Below are 25,885 nucleotides of genomic sequence, written 5' to 3'. Positions count from 1 at the left end.
AAAGTGGAATGGGAAAATAATAATGTTGCAAAAATAAAATAAATGGGAGTATATTCCCCTCCCATCCATTCGGCCGATGGGAGTGTGTGGGGTGGTCCCCACTAGCCCAACTTGCTAAATGATCAAATCCATATGGCCCGAAAGCCCGAACGAATCCCGAAACGCGAAAACACGCTTACGCGATTAAAAATTCGGAGAGATAACAAACGCGCGACGAAAAATAAATATAAATACCCTATATAATTATATGATCTTAAAATATCATATTTAAAATATTTAGGATTTAAATATCCCAAAAACTCGACCGTTGGTTTGAAAGCCGAAAAGATTCGCCTGATAGAAATCCGCGACACGTATAAACGTATAAATTAAAATATGAATACAATTATTCACATAACACACAATAATTAATATATTATTATTAATTTAATAATATAGGCCATAGAAATGACGTAGCACAATTAACAGTTAACGGTCGTTAAATAATTAACGATAAAAGATAACGAAAAAAGTATGGTCGTGACAGGATGCGTGGCGAGTGTTAAGGAATTGCTCGAAGTTTTTAGAAGGCGAAAGTATTTCTAGTAGCAACAAATGAAAAGAACCCGATCATATACCAGTTAATGATCAAACCGAGGGAAGTTCTAACCCGAACACAAGCATGCACCCCGACCCAACCCAAATGGAAAATTTGTTAAAGGATACCGACCCAATCCGACGTCCTCCAAGTCGAGCTAAAAGTCAAAGGGACTCTTACTCATCCGATGCCGCTAGCCGTATGTCTTCCGATGAAGTTCGCTTTAAAATTGCTCAATCGGTCCAAGCTTCACAAGATGTGGCGAATCAAACCATGAAAAAGCTACAAGATGATAGCAGCATGCGGACTATGTTTAAAGGGTTGAAGCTTCTTTCCAAACCGGTGTCACGAGATTTGCCTCCCGATGAATACGATATGCTAATGCTTGCTCGAGAAAAAATTAAGAAAAACTATGCGAAGCAATTGCAAAACTTGGACGACGACGACGAGGAGTAGTTTGATTATTTAGCTTTCTAGTATTTTTTTTATTGTCGTAATCTTTTAATTTTAAATTGTCGTAATGTTTTAAATTTTAATTATTGTATTTTTTTTATTTTAATGAAATGGTAGTTTTATGTTTTTTATTTAAATTTATCTTATAAATATCTTCTATATCTATACTATATATAATAAAAAACTCAAAAATAGATCATCTAATTTTCTAATCACTAATCTTAGCCTTCCATTCTTAAATAACTCTGTGATCTAGACCCTTAAAATTTTCATATCATAATTATGACCTCATAATCTCAAGGTTTATCATTAATTTGACTAAATTAGCCTTTAAATGGAAAAATAGTGCGGTATCAATATGAGAAAATAGGGGTTCGGTATATTTTAAACCATTCGACTAGACAGAAAAAAAACCCTAAATTCTTCTGTAGCAAATGAAACGCACCAAGCTGTTTACGATGATGGTTACTGATATTGCTTAAAATGATCATATATTTAGACGCAATATCATTGCAATATGTAATGTTTTTAATTGTAATTTCCTTATTTTTAGTTGTAATCGTTTAAATAAATAAGTGCGAAGACGAAAGGCGCAAATCGCTCGAAAATGAAGATTTAAAGACGAAAACGAAGATTTGAAAGACCAAAACGTCCAAAATGCTCAAAAGTACAAGTTACACTCCAAGTAGTTTAATTTATCGATGAATAACGGCTAAAAATTGACAAAAGTACAAGTCGCGGAACGCAAAGTACACGATATTAAATTATACAAAAATGCGTTCGAGAAACCGAGACCGAGACATAAACCGGACGTAAACGTACGAGACAACTGAGCCAAAATTATGAGTCAACTATGCACAAGAATATAATATAATATATATATATATATATATATATATATATATATATATATATATATATATATATATATATATATATATATATTATTTTTATTTTAATCTATGTCGATAAGCTAGTGTCCAAGGTAATATGAGCTGGAAACCAAGCCCATGCAAGTGCATGGCAAATACACTAAAACCTCATGCACTTGCATGGGGATCAAAAATCCAAAAAAAGCCTATAAAAGGCTGTGTTCTGATCGAGTTAGAAAACCAACATAATATTTCATTTTCCATTTTCATTCTCTGTCTCTTAAATATATTTATATTTATAATTATTATTTTAGTTTAAGATAAGTTTAGTTTGGGTATTGTAAGGTTTAATTTACGGGTTTTTAAGTCAGAGTTCTGTCCGTGTACCGCTACGCTAATAATATCACTTTTTACCGTTCCAACTCGCTGTAAGTCTCCACGTCCCAACTTTATTTTCACGTATCGTTATTATCATTATTTTACTATTGTTATTATTATTATTATTATTATTATTATTATTATTATTATTATTATTATTATTATTGTTACCATGTCCACTTTATATAATTTATATTTTTATGCCGTTATAATGTCCAACTAAATACCCACAGTGGTGACTAAAATGTAGAACCTCTGGACAAATGGATTGAACCATTTACAATATTATGGTGTAACTTTAACTATTTTTAACATTGAGTTTTGAAATGTCCCGTTCTTATTGATTAAAAACGTTCCATATTAATTGATTTCGTTGCGAGGTTTTGACCTCTATATGAGACGTTTTTCAAAGACTGCATTCATTTTAAAACAAACCATAACCTTTATTTCATCAATAAAGGTTTAAAAAGCTTTACGTAGATTATCAAATAATGATAATCTAAAATATCCTGTTTACACACGACCATTACATAATGGTTTACAATACAAATATGTTACAACAAAATAAGTTTCTTGAATGCAGTTTTTACACAATATCATACAAGCATGGACTCCAAATCTCATCCTTATTTAAGTATGCGACAGCGGAAGCTCTTAATAATCACCTGAGAATAAACATGCTTAAAACGTCAACAAAAATGTTGGTGAGTTATAGGTTTAACCTATATATATCAAATCATAATAATAGACCACAAGATTTCATATTTCAATACACATCCCATACATAGAGATAAAAATCATTCATATGGTGAACACCTGGTAACCGACATTAACAAGATGCGTATATAAGAATATCCCCATCATTCCGGGACACCCTTCGGATATGATATAAATTTCGAAGTACTAAAGCATCCGGTACTTTGGATGGGGCTTGTTGGGCCCGATAGATCTATCTTTAGGATTCGCGTCAATTAGGGTGTCTGTTCCCTAATTCTTAGATTACCAGACTTAATAAAAAGGGGCATATTCGATTTCGATAATTCAACCATAGAATGTAGTTTCACGTACTTGTGTCTATTTTGTAAATCATTTATAAAACCTGCATGTATTCTCATCCCAAAAATATTAGATTTTAAAAGTGGGACTATAACTCACTTTCACAGATTTTTACTTCGTCGGGAAGTAAGACTTGGCCACTGGTTGATTCACGAACCTATAACAATATATACATATATATCAAAGTATGTTTAAAATATATTTACAACACTTTTAATATATTTTGATGTTTTAAGTTTATTAAGTCAGCTGTCCTCGTTAGTAACCTACAACTAGTTGTCCACAGTTAGATGTACAGAAATAAATCGATAAATATTATCTTGAATCAATCCACGACCCAGTGTATACGTATCTCAGTATTGATCACAACTCAAACTATATATATTTTGGAATCAACCTCAACCCTGTATAGCTAACTCCAACATTCACATATAGAGTGTCTATGGTTGTTCCGAAATATATATAGATGTGTCGACATGATAGGTCGAAACATTGTATACGTGTCTATGGTATCTCAAGATTACATAATATACAATACAAGTTGATTAAGTTATGGTTGGAATAGATTTGTTACCAATTTTCACGTAGCTAAAATGAGAAAAATTATCCAATCTTGTTTTACCCATAACTTCTTCATTTTAAATCCGTTTTGAGTGAATCAAATTGCTATGGTTTCATATTGAACTCTATTTTATGAATCTAAACAGAAAAGTATAGGTTTATAGTCGGAAAAATAAGTTACAAGTCGTTTTTGTAAAGGTAGTCATTTCAGTCGAAAGAACGACGTCTAGATGACCATTTTAGAAAACATACTTCCACTTTGAGTCTAACCATAATTTTTGGATATAGTTTCATGTTCATAATAAAAATCATTTTCTCAGAATAACAACTTTTAAATCAAATTTTATCATAGTTTTTAATTAACTAACCCAAAACAGCCCGCGGTGTTACTACGACGGCGTAAATCCGGTTTTACGGTGTTTTTCGTGTTTCCAGGTTTTAAATCATTAAGTTGGCATATCATATAGATATAGAACATGTGTTTAGTTGATTTTAAAAGTCAAGTTAGAAGGATTAACTTTTGTTTGCGAACAAGTTTAGAATTAACTAAACTATGTTCTAGTGATTACAAGTTTAAACCTTCGAATAAGATAGCTTTATATGTATGAATCGAATGATGTTATGAACATCATTACTACCTTAAATTCCTTGGATAAACCTACTGGAAAAGAGAAAAATGGATCTAGCTTCAATGGATCCTTGGATGGCTCGAAGTTCTTGAAGCAGAATCATGACACGAAAACAAGTTCAAGTAAGATCATCACTTGAAATAAGATTGTTATAGTTATAGAAATTGAACCAAAGTTTGAATATGATTATTACCTTGTATTAGAATGATAACCTACTGTAAGAAACAAAGATTTCTTGAGGTTGGATGATCACCTTACAAGATTGGAAGTGAGCTAGCAAACTTGAAAGTATTCTTGATTTTATGAAACTAGAACTTTTGGAATTTATGAAGAACACTTAGAACTTGAAGATAGAACTTGAGAGAGATCAATTAGATGAAGAAAATTGAAGAATTAAAGTGTTTGTAGGTGTTTTTGGTCGTTGGTGTATGGATTAGATATAAAGGATATGTAATTTTGTTTTCATGTAAATAAGTCATGAATGATTACTCATATTTTTGTAATTTTATGAGATATTTCATGCTAGTTGCCAAATGATGGTTCCCACATGTGTTAGGTGACTCACATGGGCTGCTAAGAGCTGATCATTGGAGTATATATACCAATAGTACATACATCTAAAAGCTGTGTATTGTACGAGTACGAATACGGGTGCATACGAGTAGAATTGTTGATGAAACTGAACGAGGATGTAATTGTAAGCATTTTTGTTAAGTAGAAGTATTTTGATAAGTGTATTGAAGTCTTTCAAAAGTGTATAAATACATATTAAAACACTACATGTATATACATTTTAACTGAGTCGTTAAGTCATCGTTAGTCGTTACATGTAAATGTTGTTTTGAAACCTTTAGGTTAACGATCTTGTTAAATGTTGTTAACCCAATGTTTATAATATCAAAAGAGATTTTAAATTATTATATTATCATGATATTATGATGTACGAATATCTCTTAATATGATATATATACATTAAATGTCGTTACAACGATAATCGTTACATATATGTCTCGTTTCAAAATCATTAAGTTAGTAGTCTTGTTTTTACATATGTAGTTCATTGTTAATTTACTTAATGATATGTTTACTTATCATAATATCATGTTAACTATATATATAACCATATATATGTCATCATATAGTTTTTACAAGTTTTAACGTTCGTGAATCACCGGTCAACTTGGGTGGTCAATTGTCTATATGAAACCTATTTCAATTAATCAAGTCTTAACAAGTTTGATTGCTTAACATGTTGGAAACATTTAATCATGTAAATATCAATCTCAATTAATATATATAAACATGGAAAAGTTCGGGTCACTACAATACCTACCCGTTAAATAAATTTCGTCCCGAAATTTTAAGCTGTTGAAGGTGTTGACGAATCTTCTGGAAATAGATGTGGGTATTTCTTCTTCATCTGATCTTCACGCTCCCAGGTGAACTCGGGTCCTCTACGAGCATTCCATCGAACTTTAACAATTGGTATCTTGTTTTGCTTAAGTCTTTTAACCTCACGATCCATTATTTCGACGGGTTCTTCGATGAATTGAAGTTTTTCGTTGATTTGGATTTCATCTAACGGAATAGTGAGATCTTCTTTAGCAAAACATTTCTTCAAATTCGAGACGTGGAAAGTGTTATGTACAGCCGCGAGTTGTTGAGGTAACTCAAGTCGGTAAGCTACTGGTCCGACACGATCAATAATCTTGAATGGTCCAATATACCTTGGATTTAATTTCCCTCGTTTACCAAATCGAACAACGCCTTTCCAAGGTGCAACTTTAAGCATGACCATCTCTCCAATTTCAAATTCTATATCTTTTCTTTTAATATCAGCGTAGCTCTTTTGTCGACTTTGGGCGGTTTTCAACCATTGTTGAATTTGGATGATCTTCTCGGTAGTTTCTTGTATAATCTCTGGACCCGTAATCTGTCTATCCCCCACTTCACTCCAACAAATCGGAGACCTGCACTTTCTACCATAAAGTGCTTCAAACGGCGCCATCTCAATGCTTGAATGGTAGCTGTTGTTGTAGGAAAATTCTGCTAACGGTAGATGTCGATCCCAACTGTTTCCGAAATCAATAACACATGCTCGTAGCATGTCTTCAAGCGTTTGTATCGTCCTTTCGCTCTGCCCATCAGTTTGTGGATGATAGGCAGTACTCATGTCTAGACGAGTTCCTAATGCTTGCTGTAATGTCTGCCAGAATCTTGAAATAAATCTGCCATCCCTATCAGAGATAATAGAGATTGGTATTCCATGTCTGGAGACGACTTCCTTCAAATACAGCCGTGCTAACTTCTCCATCTTGTCATCTTCTCTTATTGGCAGGAAGTGTGCTGATTTGGTGAGACGATCAACTATTACCCAAATAGTATCAAAACCACTTGCAGTCCTTGGCAATTTAGTGATGAAATCCATGGTAATGTTTTCCCATTTCCATTCCGGGATTTCGGGTTGTTGAAGTAGACCTGATGGTTTCTGATGCTCAGCTTTGACCTTAGAACACGTCAAACATTCTCCTACGTATTTAGCAACATCGGCTTTCATACCCGGCCACCAAAAATGTTTCTTGAGATCCTTGTACATCTTCCCCGTTCCAGGATGTATTGAGTATCTGGTTTTATGAGCTTCTCTAAGTACCATTTCTCTCATATCTCCAAATTTTGGTACCCAAATCCTTTCAGCCCTATACCGGGTTCCGTCTTCCCGAATATTAAGATGCTTCTCCGATCCCTTGGGTATTTCATCCTTTAAATTTCCCTCTTTTAAAACTCCTTGTTGCGCCTCCTTTATTTGAGTAGTAAGGTTATTATGAATCATTATATTCATAGATTTTACTCGAATGGGTTCTCTGTCCTTCCTGCTCAAGGCATCGGCTACCACATTTGCCTTCCCCGGGTGGTAACGAATCTCAAAGTCGTAATCATTCAATAATTCAATCCACCTACACTGCCTCATATTCAGTTGTTTCTGATTAAATATGTGTTGAAGACTTTTGTGGTCGGTATATATAATACTTTTGACCCCATATAAGTAGTGCCTCCAAGTCTTTAATGCAAAAACAACCGCGCCTAATTCCAAATCATGCGTCGTATAATTTTGTTCGTGAATCTTCAATTGTCTAGACGCATAAGCAATCACCTTCGTTCGTTGCATTAATACACAACCAAGACCTTGCTTTGATGCGTCACAATAAATCACAAAATCATCATTCCCTTCAGGCAATGACAATATAGGTGCCGTAGTTAGCTTTTTCTTCAATAACTGAAACGCTTTCTCTTGTTCATCATTCCATTCAAATTTCTTCCCTTTATGCGTTAATGCAGTCAAGGGTTTTGCTATTCTGGAAAAGTCTTGGATGAACCTTCTGTAGTAACCAGCTAGTCCTAAAAACTGGCGTATGTGTTTCGGAGTTTTCGGGGTTTCCCACTTTTCAACAGTTTCTATCTTTGCCGGATCCACCTTAATACCTTCTTTGTTCACTATGTGACCGAGGAATTGAACTTCTTCCAACCAAAATGCACACTTTGAAAACTTAGCGTACAATTCTTCCTTCCTTAATACTTCTAACACCTTTCTCAAATGTTCACCGTGTTCTTGGTCATTCTTTGAGTAAATAAGTATGTCATCAATGAAAACAATGACAAACTTGTCAAGGTATGGTCCACACACTCGGTTCATAAGGTCCATGAACACAGCTGGTCGGTAACAATCACCCAAATGGTATCATAACCACCCACAACTCCCGGTAACTTCGTAATAAAGTCCATCTTAATACCTTCCCACTTCCACTCGGGAATTTCAGGTTGCACCAAAAGTCCAGACGGTTTTTGATGTTCAGCTTTAACCTTAGCGCAGGTCAAACACTTAGCCACATACGTAGCCACATCAGCTTTCAAATTAGGCCACCAATACAGCTCCTTAAGATCATGATACATCTTTCCTGAACCAGGATGAATAGAGTACCTAGACTTATGAGCCTCATCTAAAACAAGTTTTCGTAGATCACCAAACTTCGGAACCCAAAGGCATCCCGCAAAATACTGAGTACCATCGGTTTGTACCTCAAACTGTTTACTCAAGCCTCGGACCTTCCCGTTACAAAATTTTCCTCCTTCAAGGCTTCTTATTGTGCCTCAAGGATCTGCCTAGCGAGGTTTGTTTGAATTGTCATATTCAAGGCCCTAAACCTGCGAGGTTCAGCCCTTTCTTTACGACTTAATGCATCAGCCACATCATTGGCCTTTCCCGGATGATATAAAAGTTCGCAATCATAATCATTTAACGTCTCAACCCATCTTCGTTGCCTCATATTTAACTGTTTCTGATCAAGAATATATTGAAGACTTTTGTGATCAGTGTACAATGTACCTTTGACCCCATATAGATAATGTCTGCAAATCTTAAGCGCAAACACAATAGCTCTCAACTCTAAATCATGGGTTACGTAATTCTGCTCGTGGATCTTCAACTGACGTGACGCGTACGCAATAACTTTCTTTCGTTGCATCAAAACACAACCAAAGTCTTGACACGAAGCATCACAATAGATAACAAAATCATCATTACCCTCAGGTAGTGATAATATCGGTGCAGAAGTTAACTTCTTCTTCAGAGTTTGGAAAGCAGACTCTTGTTCACTCTTCCACTCGTACTTCTTCCCCTTATGCGTTAAAGCAGTCAGAGGTTTCGCCACTCGTGAAAAATCTTGAATGAACCTTCTATAATAGCCTGCTAATCCTAGAAACTGGCGAATTTGAGTAGGAGTTTTCGGAATTTCCCACTTTTCAATTGCCTAAATCTTGGCGGGATCAACTAGTATTCCTTGTTTACTAACAATATGTCCGAGGAAATTGAACTTCTCTTAACCAGAAAGCACACTTAGAGAACTTAGCGTACAACTCTTCTTTCCTCAACAGATCAAGCACTAACTTCAAATGTTCTTCGCCCTTCATCACTCTTAGAATAAATAAGGATGTGGTCGATGAAAACAGTAACGAATTTGTCCAGATAGGGTCTACACACACGGTTCATGAGGTCCATGAACACAACAGGTGCATTTGTCAATCTGAACGGCATAACAAGAAATTCAAAGTGACTATAACGGGTACAGAAAGCGGTTTTCAGAATATCAGTTTCTTTAGCGCGTAATTGGTGATAACCGGAACGAAGATCAATCTTATAATAAACGGACGAACCTTGAAGTTGATCGAACAGATCATCAATTCTCGGAAGAGGGTAACGGTTTTTAACAGTAAGCTCGTTCAATTCACGATAATCAATACACAAACGAAATGAACCATCTTTCTTCTCAACGAACAAAACGGGAGCTCCCCAAGGGGACGAACTGGGGCAGATGAAATAAAGTTGCAATAATGAAGGAAGAAATAAATATGGAGTAGTCACATCAGTGGCATAGATATTTAAGGCAATTCGCTCAAAGGAGTTAACGAGGATCATGGACTCCAAAGTAAATTTTCATTATATTTCCGAAAGGAAGACGTATGAAAGGTGTGATAATTCAACGAGAGTGAACTTCCTTGTACAAAGGAAGTCTAGGATTCATCCATATTCTTAAATTTATGTGCGGATGAAAAGAACGCGAATCATGGGTTATAAAGAATGGCCGACTCCAGGTGAGATGAATCTCCAAAAATAATTTCGTGCACCCTAAAGTATCGAATCCTAGGATTGATGTTTACGAGGGTGTTGCGGTTGACAGCGAAAATTGAGAGTAGAAACTCCTCAAACGGTCTAGAGTAATATATATCCATGATACCCATTATAACAACAGTTGGGGTAGAAACCCACCTAGCGCCTTTTCTACAATAAGGTGACCATCGAGTGTACCCCAGAAACTTGATTTATCGGTCTGCGTTTCGGCCATGTCCAACCATAAGAGGGAAAATTCTATGAGTGCAAAGACTTTCCAACAAATTTTATAAAACCGGCATCCAAACTGGTGTAAGAATTTCTATCAATGGACTTAATGGTAAATTTTCATCCTTAAACGGAGGATGAGAAGAAATGTGATCCAAACACTCTGTAGAGTAATGCGAAAATTCTAATGTAATCAATCAAAGAAGTTTTGAAAAAGCTTTAAACGTCTAATGTAACCCCATAAATGGAACGAAGCTCTTAGTAAATTTCGAAGTATGTACAACGTGTACCATTTTACCCAAAACAATTTGAGTTAACTAGACAACTCAACAAGAGTGGTTTAAAAATGATTTTGAAGGTATAATTTTGTGTATACTAGCCAAAATAGGTAAGGGTAAATTTGTCCATTTGAATTCATATGTACATATATGATTTTATAAATAGTATACATGACAAAGTATTTCATTACTTCTATTCGCCCATAAATCTCGTGAGAACCGCCCAATTACACAAATGTGTAAAATTTTAATGAAAAGCAAGGTATCCGCATTACAGAGGTTACGAGTTGAAGTAAGATCGTTGAAGCTCGAGTGAAGGACTTGAATCGTCTTGCGACATCTAACCATCAAATGCTACCAGGTCATGAAAACCAATGAGTTAAATATTGTCTTGACTTTTATCAGAACACAAGTCCTTGGGTCAAAACTATTCACGTGCGAAGCTGTCACTAACAAGCGAGTTATGAATGATAAAACATGGGGTAAGTAGTTCAGTTAAGATGAGTCTCTCGCATATCAACAAATAAGATAATGAGTATCTTCCTTACTCATGTAATAACGTTAGAATTTCCGAATGAGTGGTGTACAAATTTTCTTTGACTCGCTTTCTATTCCTCATGTCACAATATTGGGACTTTTTATGAATTAAAGTAATATAATCACGTTGGCCTGACGCCATTATATTTCACTAACTCATAGTTCCATTCCAATATCACTACATAAGGTCAGGACACGTGGTCAACCTCGAATTTCAACACAATTTCCCTAAAACAATTTCTTAACAATGTGCTAAGGATAGCACAAGAGACAAAGACATCGAAAGTAATGAATAGGAGTAACGATGACATAAAAATATCTTCGAAGTACCAAGAATCTCTAAAAGTAAGAATGACGTTTTCCGTTTCAACAACCAAAGCACATAGGCACAACGGCACAAATGCACGTAATATAACAAAAATGTTATATACCTAAACATAATAGCTGACATTGAAATGCCGAGCATTTAGAAGTCAAGAATGACATCTCGCGTAATATAACTCAAACGTTATATACATAACCATAATAGATGACATAGAAATGTCGAGAATTTCAAAAGTCAAGAACGACACCCCCCTCGGTTTCACTAATCGAGGTGTTCCTATAAAGATGAACTCGCATGAGTCGGAGAATACGTTTAAATCGGAATGGGAGTCCCTCCCGGATTCAGAACATAATAGAAATGTATGTATAATAACATATATATACCAATACGATAGAAATAATCACATATAATAATATATAATAGGCCGGGCTGTAGACTAGACTCACTAATGCACCCTATCGACTCGGGTAACGACATCAATGCAGCCTAATTCCCTACAACCAGAGCTCTGATACCAACTGTGATGACTCCGTCAAAACACTTAACGGCTCCGTCACTTGGTCCCACAGCTTGATCGAAAATCTATATGAATTTAATAAAACAACCTTGCATTCTTTATTTAAAAATGATTTCCTATAAAGGAAATCTACTAAAATGTATAAGTTTAGAAAAACTATATACAATAATACTTTAACCAAAAGTTGACCAAAATAAAGTCAACAAACAACCACTTTTTAATGTAACAAAATAGAATGCAAGTTAATGTTTAACAAAAGCTGCCATCATAAATATGCAGACTCTCTAGCACAGCGGAAGCAATCAATCATGAACCTGAGAATAAAACATGCGAGTAACTGTCAACAAAAATGTTGAGTGAATTATAGGTTTAATATTGCCAACAATATTTAATTTAAACAATAAAAATTTATGTTTGAAAACATAAAAGTCCTTTTTAAACCACCAAATTATATGCTAGAAAACATATAATAAAATATTATTCCATTTTCCGTGAGCCACCTGGTAACCACTTAACCATTTATTTACCCTTGCCAAACACAATAAATAATATACACCGAACAAGTGTATCTACAACAAAATACGAAGTACTAAACATTCCGATTATAAATTGCTAGCGCGACTAGCTCGAAATGGGGTTGTCAAACCCGATAGATCTATCCATAGGATTCGCGTTCACCAGTAGAAACCAGTGATTACAGTTACCAGACTAGGGAATATTTTTGTTCAACTCACAATGAATAATTTAAACCAACTTCCACATGTGTCCAAAGTATAAAATAAATTGCATGTATTCTCATCCCAAAAGCTTTAAAATAGAAAAATGGGACTATAACTCACCTTAATAGCAACTGAAGAAATCTCACAAACAAGCGAACAGCAAATATAGTAAAGTGATCAAGAAAGATCACAACGCCGACCTATAAATAAAGCAGGCCGATATAAATAACTAACTTAGGTCAAGTCTTAGTATGATAGCTATTGTACATGTTGCAAGTAGACATAGAATAACACTCGGCAAGCATCGGTTTGACTGGAACAGCATACGGACACACACTTTCTATTTTTAGAAAGTTTCTATTTTTAGCAGGTTTCCATTTTTGGAAAGTTTTCTATTTTAGGAAAGTTTCTATTTTTGGAAAGTTTCTATTTTTGGAAAGTTTCTATTTTTGGAAAGTTTCCAAATTTAGAAAGTTCTATTTTTAGAAAGTTTTGAAGTTAGGAAAGTTTCCTTATTTAGAAAGTCAACAGAAGTCAACTGAAAGTCAAAGTCAACCGAAAGTCAACTCAAAAGTCAACCTTGGTCAAACGTAGTCAACACTAATTTGAAAAGTGTGAGTTATAATAATAACATTGGTTATAATGTTTATTAAAGTCAAAAGTGTATAAATATGTCTTAACATAAGTTTAATTAAATAAAATGAATTATTAAAGTTAATATAAGTTGAAATGTTACAATTAGTATAACATAAGTATTTAATTAATTAATTAAATATTAATCATAATATAAGTATTATTAATTAATAATAAATTTTAAATCATATCATAAGTATTATAAATTAATAATGAATTATTAATTATATCATAAGTTTCTCATTAAAATTATTAAATCATAAGTATTTAATAATCAAATCATAATTAAACAATAATTAAGTCTTATAATAATCAAATAATTATTTAATCCTTATTATAAGTCCTATAATAATAATAATCTCATAATATAAGTTTAATACTTATCATAAGTATTTTTCATTAATAATAAAAGTATTATTAATCATAAGTTTAATTAAAAGTTTAATTAAATCATAAGTAATAATTAAATGATATAATAAATATACATATCATAAGTCTTAAATAATAATAATTACTTCTTATATCATAAGTAATTAATTAATAATGAAAGTCATTATTTTTATCCTAAGTTTAATAATTAACCATAAGTTTTAATCAAAAGTTCATCGGGTCGTATCTTGAGTCCCGGGTGTCGGTTTTCGGCGAGCCTTACATATATCTCCGCCTAAGCAAACCACCCGACACTTTGGTACACTCAAGAACACACCAAGAACAGCCCACAAGTCGTGATATACAGCCAATACACTACTTGGAACTTCAATTCAATCAAAAACATGTTTTTAGACGTAACGGGTGAACCGTGGCTCGGATTTAGGTGACCCGAACATGAAAGTTCGTCCCACCATCAGTCCTAACACACTAACACACCCTAAAGACACCAAGTAAGGTCACAAAGTCGGACCAAACCTGTTTCATGTCAATCCACAATTCAATTTTAACAAAATAGTAATTTGATCATAACTAGGGCTCCGGGAATCGAAACGACATGAATCCGGAGTCTAAAATTAATGTCTTGATGAGAGGAACTCATCTAGATAGTTTATTTTAACTTTTATATCAGACACAAACCCAGAAATCACGAAATAGCTGCTGTCCAGAAATTTACAAACCGAAAACATGCAATTTTGAGTACATCTATGCATACAAACACCATTACCATAATCCACAAACATCATACTATCAATTAAACATCAAAATACATTAAATAAATGAAAAATAGAAAATTCTAGGGTTAGGGTTTATACCCTAATCGAGAAACGATTGATGTAGTCGCGTAGAGAAAGACGAGAGGAATCCGATTATACTAATCAATTAATGATCCAAGCTTCAATTTTTAATGATGATGATGATATTGGGGCTGGTTGTAGTCGTTGCCCAAGGAAGAAGGAAAGGGAGAGCAAAAAGAAATATTAGGTTTAGATTAAATTTGATGAAAAAGGAAATTAAATCACAAATGGGAAAAAAACAAGGGAGTAATACCCCCCTCCCTTGTGGCTTCGGCCGAATGGTGGGATGGGAGTGGGCCCCACTAGCCCATCTCACTTAATGGTAATTTCCTGATGGCCCAAAAGCCCGAACGAGTCCCGAAACGCGAAAACGCACTTACGCGATTAAAAATCCGGAAACATAATAACTACGCGACGAAAAATAAATATAAACACTAAATATAATTATATGATCTTAAAATATCATATTTAAAATAATTAGGATTTAAAAATCCCGAAAGCTCGACCGTTGGTTTGAAAACCGAAAAGATTCGCCGGATGGAAATCCGCGACACGTAGAAACGTATAACTTGAAATATGAATCCAAATATTCATATAACACATAATAATTAATATATTATTACAAAAATAATAATATAGGTCATAGAAATGACGTGGCACGAATAGCAGTTAACGGTCGTTAAATAATTAACGGTAAAAGATAACGGAAAAAGTAGGGTCGTTACAGTACCTTCCCGTTACGGAAATTTCGTCCCGAAATTTAAGCAGGTGCAGGGGTTGACTCAGCATTTGGGAACAAATGCGGGTACTTCTTCTTCATCTGATCTTCACGCTCCCAAGTGAACTCGGGTCCGCGTCCGGTGTTCCATCTAACTCGAACAATAGGAATTTTACTCTGCTTAAGAGTCTTTACCTCTCGGTCCATAATTTCAACAGGTTCTTCAATAAAATAAAGTTGCTTATCAACATGAAGTTCATTAAAAAGAATAGTTTCATTGGCCTCGGCCAAACACTTCTTTAAATTCGATACATGAAAAACGTCACGAATAGCACTGAGTTCTTGTGGCAATTTCAAACGATAAGCCACTGGTCCAACTCTCTCAATAATCCCAAAAGGTCCAACAAATCGAGGATTCAACTTTCCCCTTTTACCAAAACGTACCACACCCTTCCAAGGTGAAACTTTCAACATAACACGATCACCGACCTGAAAGTCGATATCGTTCCTTCTCTTATCAGCATAACTCTTTTGCCTACTCCTGGCAGTTCTCAATCTTTCCTTAATCTGTGCAATCTTCTCGGTAGTCTCGTGAATGATCTCTGGTCATGTGAGTTGAGCATCCCCAACCTCATTCCAACAGACAGGAGACCTACACTTTCTACCATACAGAGCTTCAAATGGTGCGGCTTTAATACTTGCATGATAACTGCTGTTATAATAAAACTCATCCAGCGGCAAATATTTATCCCACCCATTTCCAAAATCAATAACACACGCTCTTAACATGTTTTCTACGTTTGAATGGTCCTTTCACTCTGACCATCCGTCTGTGGATGATAAGCGGTGCTCATATCCAATTTAGTTCCTAGAGCACCTTGTTAGGACTGCCTCAGTCCAACATAATCGATACGGGAACACCATGTCTCGAAATAATCTCCTTCAAATACAAACGAGTAAACTTCTTCATTGAATATGTTTCCTTAATTGGCAAGAAAAGAGTTGACTTAGCGAGTCGGTAACAATCACCCAAATGGTATCATAACCACCCACAACTCCCGGTAACTTCGTAATAAAGTCCATCTTAATACCTTCCCACTTCCACTCGGGAATTTCAGGTTGCACCAAAAGTCCAGACGGTTTTTGATGTTCAGCTTTAACCTTAGCGCAGGTCAAACACTTAGCCACATACGTAGCCACATCAGCTTTCAAATTAGGCCACCAATACAGCTCCTTAAGATCATGATACATCTTTCCTGAACCAGGATGAATAGAGTACCTAGACTTATGAGCCTCATCTAAAACAAGTTTTCGTAGATCACCAAACTTCGGAACCCAAAGGCATCCCGCAAAATACTGAGTACCATCGGTTTGTACCTCAAACTGTTTACTCAAGCCTCGGACCTTCCCGTTACAAAATTTTCCTCCTTCAAGGCTTCTTATTGTGCCTCAAGGATCTGCCTAGCGAGGTTTGTTTGAATTGTCATATTCAAGGCCCTAAACCTGCGAGGTTCAGCCCTTTCTTTACGACTTAATGCATCAGCCACATCATTGGCCTTTCCCGGATGATATAAAAGTTCGCAATCATAATCATTTAACGTCTCAACCCATCTTCGTTGCCTCATATTTAACTGTTTCTGATCAAGAATATATTGAAGACTTTTGTGATCAGTGTACAATGTACCTTTGACCCCATATAGATAATGTCTGCAAATCTTAAGCGCAAACATAATAGCTCTCAACTCTAAATCATGGGTTACGTAATTCTGCTCGTGGATCTTCAACTGACGTGACGCGTACGCAATAACTTTCTTTCGTTTCATCAAAACACAACCAAAGTCTTGACACGAAGCATCACAATAGATAACAAAATCATCATTACCCTCAGGTAGTGATAATATCGGTGCAGAAGTTAACTTCTTCTTCAGAGTTTGGAAAGCAGACTCTTGTTCACTCTTCCACTCGTACTTCTTCCCCTTATGCGTTAAAGCAGTCAGAGGTTTCGCCACTCGTGAAAAATCTTGAATGAACCTTCTATAATAGCCTGCTAATCCTAGAAACTGGCGAATTTGAGTAGGAGTTTTCGGAATTTCCCACTTTTCAATTGCCTAAATCTTGGCGGGATCAACTAGTATTCCTTGTTTACTAACAATATGTCCGAGGAAATTGAACTTCTCTTAACCAGAAAGCACACTTAGAGAACTTAGCGTACAACTCTTCTTTCCTCAACAGATCAAGCACTAACTTCAAATGTTCTTCACCCTTCATCACTCTTAGAATAAATAAGGATGTGGTCGATGAAAACAGTAACGAATTTGTCCAGATAGGGTCTACACACACGGTTCATGAGGTCCATGAACACAACAGGTGCATTTGTCAATCTGAACGGCATAACAAGAAATTCAAAGTGACTATAACGGGTACAGAAAGCGGTTTTCAGAATATCAGTTTCTTTAGCGCGTAATTGGTGATAACCGGAACGAAGATCAATCTTATAATAAACGGACGAACCTTGAAGTTGATCGAACAGATCATCAATTCTCGGAAGAGGGTAACGGTTTTTAACAGTAAGCTCGTTCAATTCACGATAATCAATACACAAACGAAATGAACCATCTTTCTTCTCAACGAACAAAACGGGAGCTCCCCAAGGGGACGAACTGGGGCAGATGAAATAAAGTTGCAATAATGAAGGAAGAAATAAATATGGAGTAGTCACATCAGTGGCATAGATATTTAAGGCAATTCGCTCAAAGGAGTTAACGAGGATCATGGACTCCAAAGTAAATTTTCATTATATTTCCGAAAGGAAGACGTATGAAAGGTGTGATAATTCAACGAGAGTGAACTTCCTTGTACAAAGGAAGTCTAGGATTCATCCATATTCTTAAATTTATGTGCGGATGAAAAGAACGCGAATCATGGGTTATAAAGAATGGCCGACTCCAGGTGAGATGAATCTCCAAAAATAATTTCGTGCACCCTAAAGTATCGAATCCTAGGATTGATGTTTACGAGGGTGTTGCGGTTGACAGCGAAAATTGAGAGTAGAAACTCCTCAAACGGTCTAGAGTAATATATATCCATGATACCCATTATAACAACAGTTGGGGTAGAAACCCACCTAGCGCCTTTTCTACAATAAGGTGACCATCGAGTGTACCCCAGAAACTTGATTTATCGGTCTGCGTTTCGGCCATGTCCAACCATAAGAGGGAAAATTCTATGAGTGCAAAGACTTTCCAACAAATTTTATAAAACCGGCATCCAAACTGGTGTAAGAATTTCTATCAATGGACTTAATGGTAAATTTTCATCCTTAAACGGAGGATGAGAAGAAATGTGATCCAAACACTCTGTAGAGTAATGCGAAAATTCTAATGTAATCAATCAAAGAAGTTTTGAAAAAGCTTTAAACGTCTAATGTAACCCCATAAATGGAACGAAGCTCTTAGTAAATTTCGAAGTATGTACAACGTGTACCATTTTACCCAAAACAATTTGAGTTAACTAGACAACTCAACAAGAGTGGTTTAAAAATGATTTTGAAGGTATAATTTTGTGTATACTAGCCAAAATAGGTAAGGGTAAATTTGTCCATTTGAATTCATATGTACATATATGATTTTATAAATAGTATACATGACAAAGTATTTCATTACTTCTATTCGCCCATAAATCTCGTGAGAACCGCCCAATTACACAAATGTGTAAAATTTTAATGAAAAGCAAGGTATCCGCATTACAGAGGTTACGAGTTGAAGTAAGATCGTTGAAGCTCGAGTGAAGGACTTGAATCGTCTTGCGACATCTAACCATCAAATGCTACCAGGTCATGAAAACCAATGAGTTAAATATTGTCTTGACTTTTATCAGAACACAAGTCCTTGGGTCAAAACTATTCACGTGCGAAGCTGTCACTAACAAGCGAGTTATGAATGATAAAACATGGGGTAAGTAGTTCAGTTAAGATGAGTCTCTCGCATATCAACAAATAAGATAATGAGTATCTTCCTTACTCATGTAATAACGTTAGAATTTCCGAATGAGTGGTGTACAAATTTTCTTTGACTCGCTTTCTATTCCTCATGTCACAATATTGGGACTTTTTATGAATTAAAGTAATATAATCACGTTGGCCTGACGCCATTATATTTCACTAACTCATAGTTCCATTCCAATATCACTACATAAGGTCAGGACACGTGGTCAACCTCGAATTTCAACACAATTTCCCTAAAACAATTTCTTAACAATGTGCTAAGGATAGCACAAGAGACAAAGACATCGAAAGTAATGAATAGGAGTAACGATGACATAAAAATATCTTCGAAGTACCAAGAATCTCTAAAAGTAAGAATGACGTTTTCCGTTTCAACAACCAAAGCACATAGGCACAACGGCACAAATGCACGTAATATAACAAAAATGTTATATACCTAAACATAATAGCTGACATTGAAATGCCGAGCATTTAGAAGTCAAGAATGACATCTCGCGTAATATAACTCAAACGTTATATACATAACCATAATAGATGACATAGAAATGTCGAGAATTTCAAAAGTCAAGAACGACACCCCCCTCGGTTTCACTAATCGAGGTGTTCCTATAAAGATGAACTCGCATGAGTCGGAGAATACGTTTAAATCGGAATGGGAGTCCCTCCCGGATTCAGAACATAATAGAAATGTATGTATAATAACATATATATACCAATACGATAGAAATAATCACATATAATAATATATAATAGGCCGGGCTGTAGACTAGACTCACTAATGCACCCTATCGACTCGGGTAACGACATCAATGCAGCCTAATTCCCTACAACCAGAGCTCTGATACCAACTGTGACGACTCCGTCAAAACACTTAACGGCTCCGTCACTTGGTCCCACAGCTTGATCGAAAATCTATATGAATTTAATAAAACAACCTTGCATTCTTTATTTAAAAATGATTTCCTATAAAGGAAATCTACTAAAATGTATAAGTTTAGAAAAACTATATACAATAATACTTTAACCAAAAGTTGACCAAAATAAAGTCAACAAACAACCACTTTTTAATGTAACAAAATAGAATGCAAGTTAATGTTTAACAAAAGCTGCCATCATAAATATGCAGACTCTCTAGCACAGCGGAAGCAATCAATCATGAACCTGAGAATAAAACATGCGAGTAACTGTCAACAAAAATGTTGAGTGAATTATAGGTTTAATATTGCCAACAATATTTAATTTAAACAATAAAAATTTATGTTTGAAAACATAAAAGTCCTTTTTAAACCACCAAATTATATGCTAGAAAACATATAATAAAATATTATTCCATTTTCCGTGAGCCACCTGGTAACCACTTAACCATTTATTTACCCTTGCCAAACACAATAAATAATATACACCGAACAAGTGTATCTACAACAAAATACGAAGTACTAAACATTCCGATTATAAATTGCTAGCGCGACTAGCTCGAAATGGGGTTGTCAAACCCGATAGATCTATCCATAGGATTCGCGTTCACCAGTAGAAACCAGTGATTACAGTTACCAGACTAGGGAATATTTTTGTTCAACTCACAATGAATAATTTAAACCAACTTCCACATGTGTCCAAAGTATAAAATAAATTGCATGTATTCTCATCCCAAAAGCTTTAAAATAGAAAAATGGGACTATAACTCACCTTAATAGCAACTGAAGAAATCTCACAAACAAGCGAACAGCAAATATAGTAAAGTGATCAAGAAAGATCACAACGCCGACCTATAAATAAAGCAGGCCGATATAAATAACTAACTTAGGTCAAGTCTTAGTATGATAGCTATTGTACATGTTGCAAGTAGACATAGAATAACACTCGGCAAGCATCGGTTTGACTGGAACAGCATACGGACACACACTTTCTATTTTTAGAAAGTTTCTATTTTTAGCAGGTTTCCATTTTTGGAAAGTTTTCTATTTTAGGAAAGTTTCTATTTTTGGAAAGTTTCTATTTTTGGAAAGTTTCTATTTTTGGAAAGTTTCTATTTTTGGAAAGTTTCCAAATTTAGAAAGTTCTATTTTTAGAAAGTTTTGAAGTTAGGAAAGTTTCCTTATTTAGAAAGTCAACAGAAGTCAACTGAAAGTCAAAGTCAACCGAAAGTCAACTCAAAAGTCAACCTTGGTCAAACGTAGTCAACACTAATTTGAAAAGTGTGAGTTATAATAATAACATTGGTTATAATGTTTATTAAAGTCAAAAGTGTATAAATATGTCTTAACATAAGTTTAATTAAATAAAATGAATTATTAAAGTTAATATAAGTTGAAATGTTACAATTAGTATAACATAAGTATTTAATTAATTAATTAAATATTAATCATAATATAAGTATTATTAATTAATAATAAATTTTAAATCATATCATAAGTATTATAAATTAATAATGAATTATTAATTATATCATAAGTTTCTCATTAAAATTATTAAATCATAAGTATTTAATAATCAAATCATAATTAAACAATAATTAAGTCTTATAATAATCAAATAATTATTTAATCCTTATTATAAGTCCTATAATAATAATAATCTCATAATATAAGTTTAATACTTATCATAAGTATTTTTCATTAATAATAAAAGTATTATTAATCATAAGTTTAATTAAAAGTTTAATTAAATCATAAGTAATAATTAAATGATATAATAAATATACATATCATAAGTCTTAAATAATAATAATTACTTCTTATATCATAAGTAATTAATTAATAATGAAAGTCATTATTTTTATCCTAAGTTTAATAATTAACCATAAGTTTTAATCAAAAGTTCATCGGGTCGTATCTTGAGTCCCGGGTGTCGGTTTTCGGCGAGCCTTACATATATCTCCGCCTAAGCAAACCACCCGACACTTTGGTACACTCAAGAACACACCAAGAACAGCCCACAAGTCGTGATATACAGCCAATACACTACTTGGAACTTCAATTCAATCAAAAACATGTTTTTAGACGTAACGGGTGAACCGTGGCTCGGATTTAGGTGACCCGAACATGAAAGTTCGTCCCACCATCAGTCCTAACACACTAACACACCCTAAAGACACCAAGTAAGGTCACAAAGTCGGACCAAACCTGTTTCATGTCAATCCACAATTCAATTTTAACAAAATAGTAATTTGATCATAACTAGGGCTCCGGGAATCGAAACGACATGAATCCGGAGTCTAAAATTAATGTCTTGATGAGAGGAACTCATCTAGATAGTTTATTTTAACTTTTATATCAGACACAAACCCAGAAATCACGAAATAGCTGCTGTCCAGAAATTTACAAACCGAAAACATGCAATTTTGAGTACATCTATGCATACAAACACCATTACCATAATCCACAAACATCATACTATCAATTAAACATCAAAATACAGTAAATAAATGAAAAATAGAAAATTCTAGGGTTAGGGTTTATACCCTAATCGAGAAACGATTGATGTAGTCGCGTAGAGAAAGACGAGAGGAATCCGATTATACTAATCAATTAATGATCCAAGCTTCAATTTTTAATGATGATGATGATATTGGGGCTGGTTGTAGTCGTTGCCCAAGGAAGAAGGAAAGGGAGAGCAAAAAGAAATATTAGGTTTAGATTAAATTTGATGAAAAAGGAAATTAAATCACAAATGGGAAAAAAACAAGGGAGTAATACCCCCCTCCCTTGTGGCTTCGGCCGAATGGTGGGATGGGAGTGGGCCCCACTAGCCCATCTCACTTAATGGTAATTTCCTGATGGCCCGAAAGCCCGAACGAGTCCCGAAACGCGAAAACGCACTTACGCGATTAAAAATCCGGAAACATAATAACTACGCGACGAAAAATAAATATAAACACTAAATATAATTATATGATCTTAAAATATCATATTTAAAATAATTAGGATTTAAAAATCCCGAAAGCTCGACCGTTGGTTTGAAAACCGAAAAGATTCGCCGGATGGAAATCCGCGACACGTAGAAACGTATAACTTGAAATATGAATCCAAATATTCATATAACACATAATAATTAATATATTATTACAAAAATAATAATATAGGTCATAGAAATGACGTGGCACGAATAGCAGTTAACGGTCGTTAAATAATTAACGGTAAAAGATAACGGAAAAAGTAGGGTCGTTACAGTCTAGACGCATAAGCAATCACCTTCGTTCGTTGCATTAATACACAACCAAGACCTTGCTTTGATGCGTCACAATAAATCACAAAATCATCATTCCCTTCAGGCAATGACAATATAGGTGCCGTAGTTAGCTTTTTCTTCAATAACTGAAACGCTTTCTCTTGTTCATCATTCCATTCAAATTTCTTCCCTTTATGCGTTAATGCAGTCAAGGGTTTTGCTATTCTGGAAAAGTCTTGGATGAACCTTCTGTAGTAACCAGCTAGTCCTAAAAACTGGCGTATGTGTTTCGGAGTTTTCGGGGTTTCCCACTTTTCAACAGTTTCTATCTTTGCCGGATCCACCTTAATACCTTCTTTGTTCACTATGTGACCGAGGAATTGAACTTCTTCCAACCAAAATGCACACTTTGAAAACTTAGCGTACAATTCTTCCTTCCTTAATACTTCTAACACCTTTCTCAAATGTTCACCGTGTTCTTGGTCATTCTTTGAGTAAATAAGTATGTCATCAATGAAAACAATGACAAACTTGTCAAGGTATGGTCCACACACTCGGTTCATAAGGTCCATGAACACAGCTGGTGCATTAGTTAAACCAAACGGCATGACCATAAACTCGTAATGACCGTAACGTGTTCTGAAAGCAGTCTTTGGAATATCAACTTCTTTCACCCGCATTTGATGATACCCGGAACGTAAGTCAATCTTTGAATAAACAGACGAGCCTTGTAGTTGATCAAATAAGTCATCGATTCTCGGTAGTGGGTAGCGGTTCTTGATGGTAAGTTTGTTCAACTCTCGGTAGTCGATACACAACCTGAATGTACCATCTTTCTTCTTGACAAACAAAACAGGAGCTCCCCACGGTGATGTGCTTGGTCGAATGAAACCACGCTCTAAAAGTTCTTGTAATTGGCTTTGCAGTTCTTTCATCTCGCTGGGTGCGAGTCTGTAAGGAGCACGAGCTATTGGTGCAGCTCCTGGTACAAGATCTATTTGAAATTCAACGGATCGATGTGGGGGTAATCCCGGTAATTCTTTCGGAAATACATCGGGAAATTCTTTTGCAATGGGAACATCATTGATGCTCTTTTCTTCAGTTTGTACTTTCTCGACGTGTGCTAGAACAGCATAGCAACCTTTTCTTATTAGTTTTTGTGCCTTCAAATTACTAATAAGATGTAGCTTCGTGTTGCCCTTTTCTCCGTACACCATTAAGGGTTTTCCTTTTTCTCGTATAATGCGAATTGCATTTTTGTAACAAACGATCTCTGCTTTCACTTCTTTCAACCAGTCCATACCGATTATCACATCAAAACTCCCTAACTCTACTGGTATCAAATCAATCTTAAATGTTTCGCTAACCAGTTTAATTTCTCGATTCCGACATATATTATCTGCTGAAATTAATTTACCATTTGCTAATTCGAGTAAAAATTTACTATCTAAAGGCGTCAATGGACAACTTAATTTAGCACAAAAATCTCTACTCATATAGCTTCTATCCGCACCCGAATCAAATAAAACGTAAGCAGATTTATTGTCAATAAGAAACGTACCCGTAACAAGCTCCGGGTCTTCCTGTGCCTCTGCCGCATTAATATTGAAAACTCTTCCGCGGCCTTGTCCATTCGTGTTCTCCTGGTTCGGGCAATTTCTAATAATGTGGCCCGGTTTTCCACATTTATAACAAACTACATTGGCATAACTTGCTCCGACACTACTTGCTCCGCCATTACTCGTTCCGACACCATTTGTTCCTTTCGTTCTATTAACCCCTGGTCCATAGACCTCACACTTCGCCGCGCTATGACCATTTCTTTTACACTTGTTGCAAAATTTGGTGCAGAACCCCGAGTGATACTTTTCACACCTTTGGCATAGCTGCTTCTGATTGTTGTTGTTGTTGCGGTTATTATTGTTGTTAGGATGATTGTTGTAGTTGCTGTTGTTGTTGTTGTTGTTGTTGTTGTTGGGCCGTTTGTTGTAGTTGCGATTGATGTTGCGATTGTTGGGATAATTGTTGCGATTATTGTTGTAATTGTTGTTGTTGTTGTTGTATTGGTGATTCTTATCACCGTTTTCCTCCCACTTTCTTTTGACTTGCTTCACATTGGCCTCTTCAGCAGTCTGTTCTTTAATTCTTTCTTCAATCTGGTTCACTAGTTTGTGAGCCATTCTACATGCCTGTTGTATGGAGGCGGGCTCGTGTGAACTTATATCTTCTTGGATTCTTTCCGGTAATCCTTTCACAAACGCGTCAATCTTCTCTTCCTCATCTTCGAATGCTCCAGGACACAATAGGCACAATTCTGTGAATCGTCTTTCGTACGTGGTAATATCA

This window comes from Rutidosis leptorrhynchoides, chromosome 9 (assembly GCF_046630445.1).
Source record: "Rutidosis leptorrhynchoides isolate AG116_Rl617_1_P2 chromosome 9, CSIRO_AGI_Rlap_v1, whole genome shotgun sequence".
Classification (NCBI taxonomy): Eukaryota; Viridiplantae; Streptophyta; class Magnoliopsida; order Asterales; family Asteraceae; genus Rutidosis; species Rutidosis leptorrhynchoides.
The sequence above is the reverse complement of the archived record's forward strand: the minus strand, read 5'-3'. Positions refer to the sequence as shown.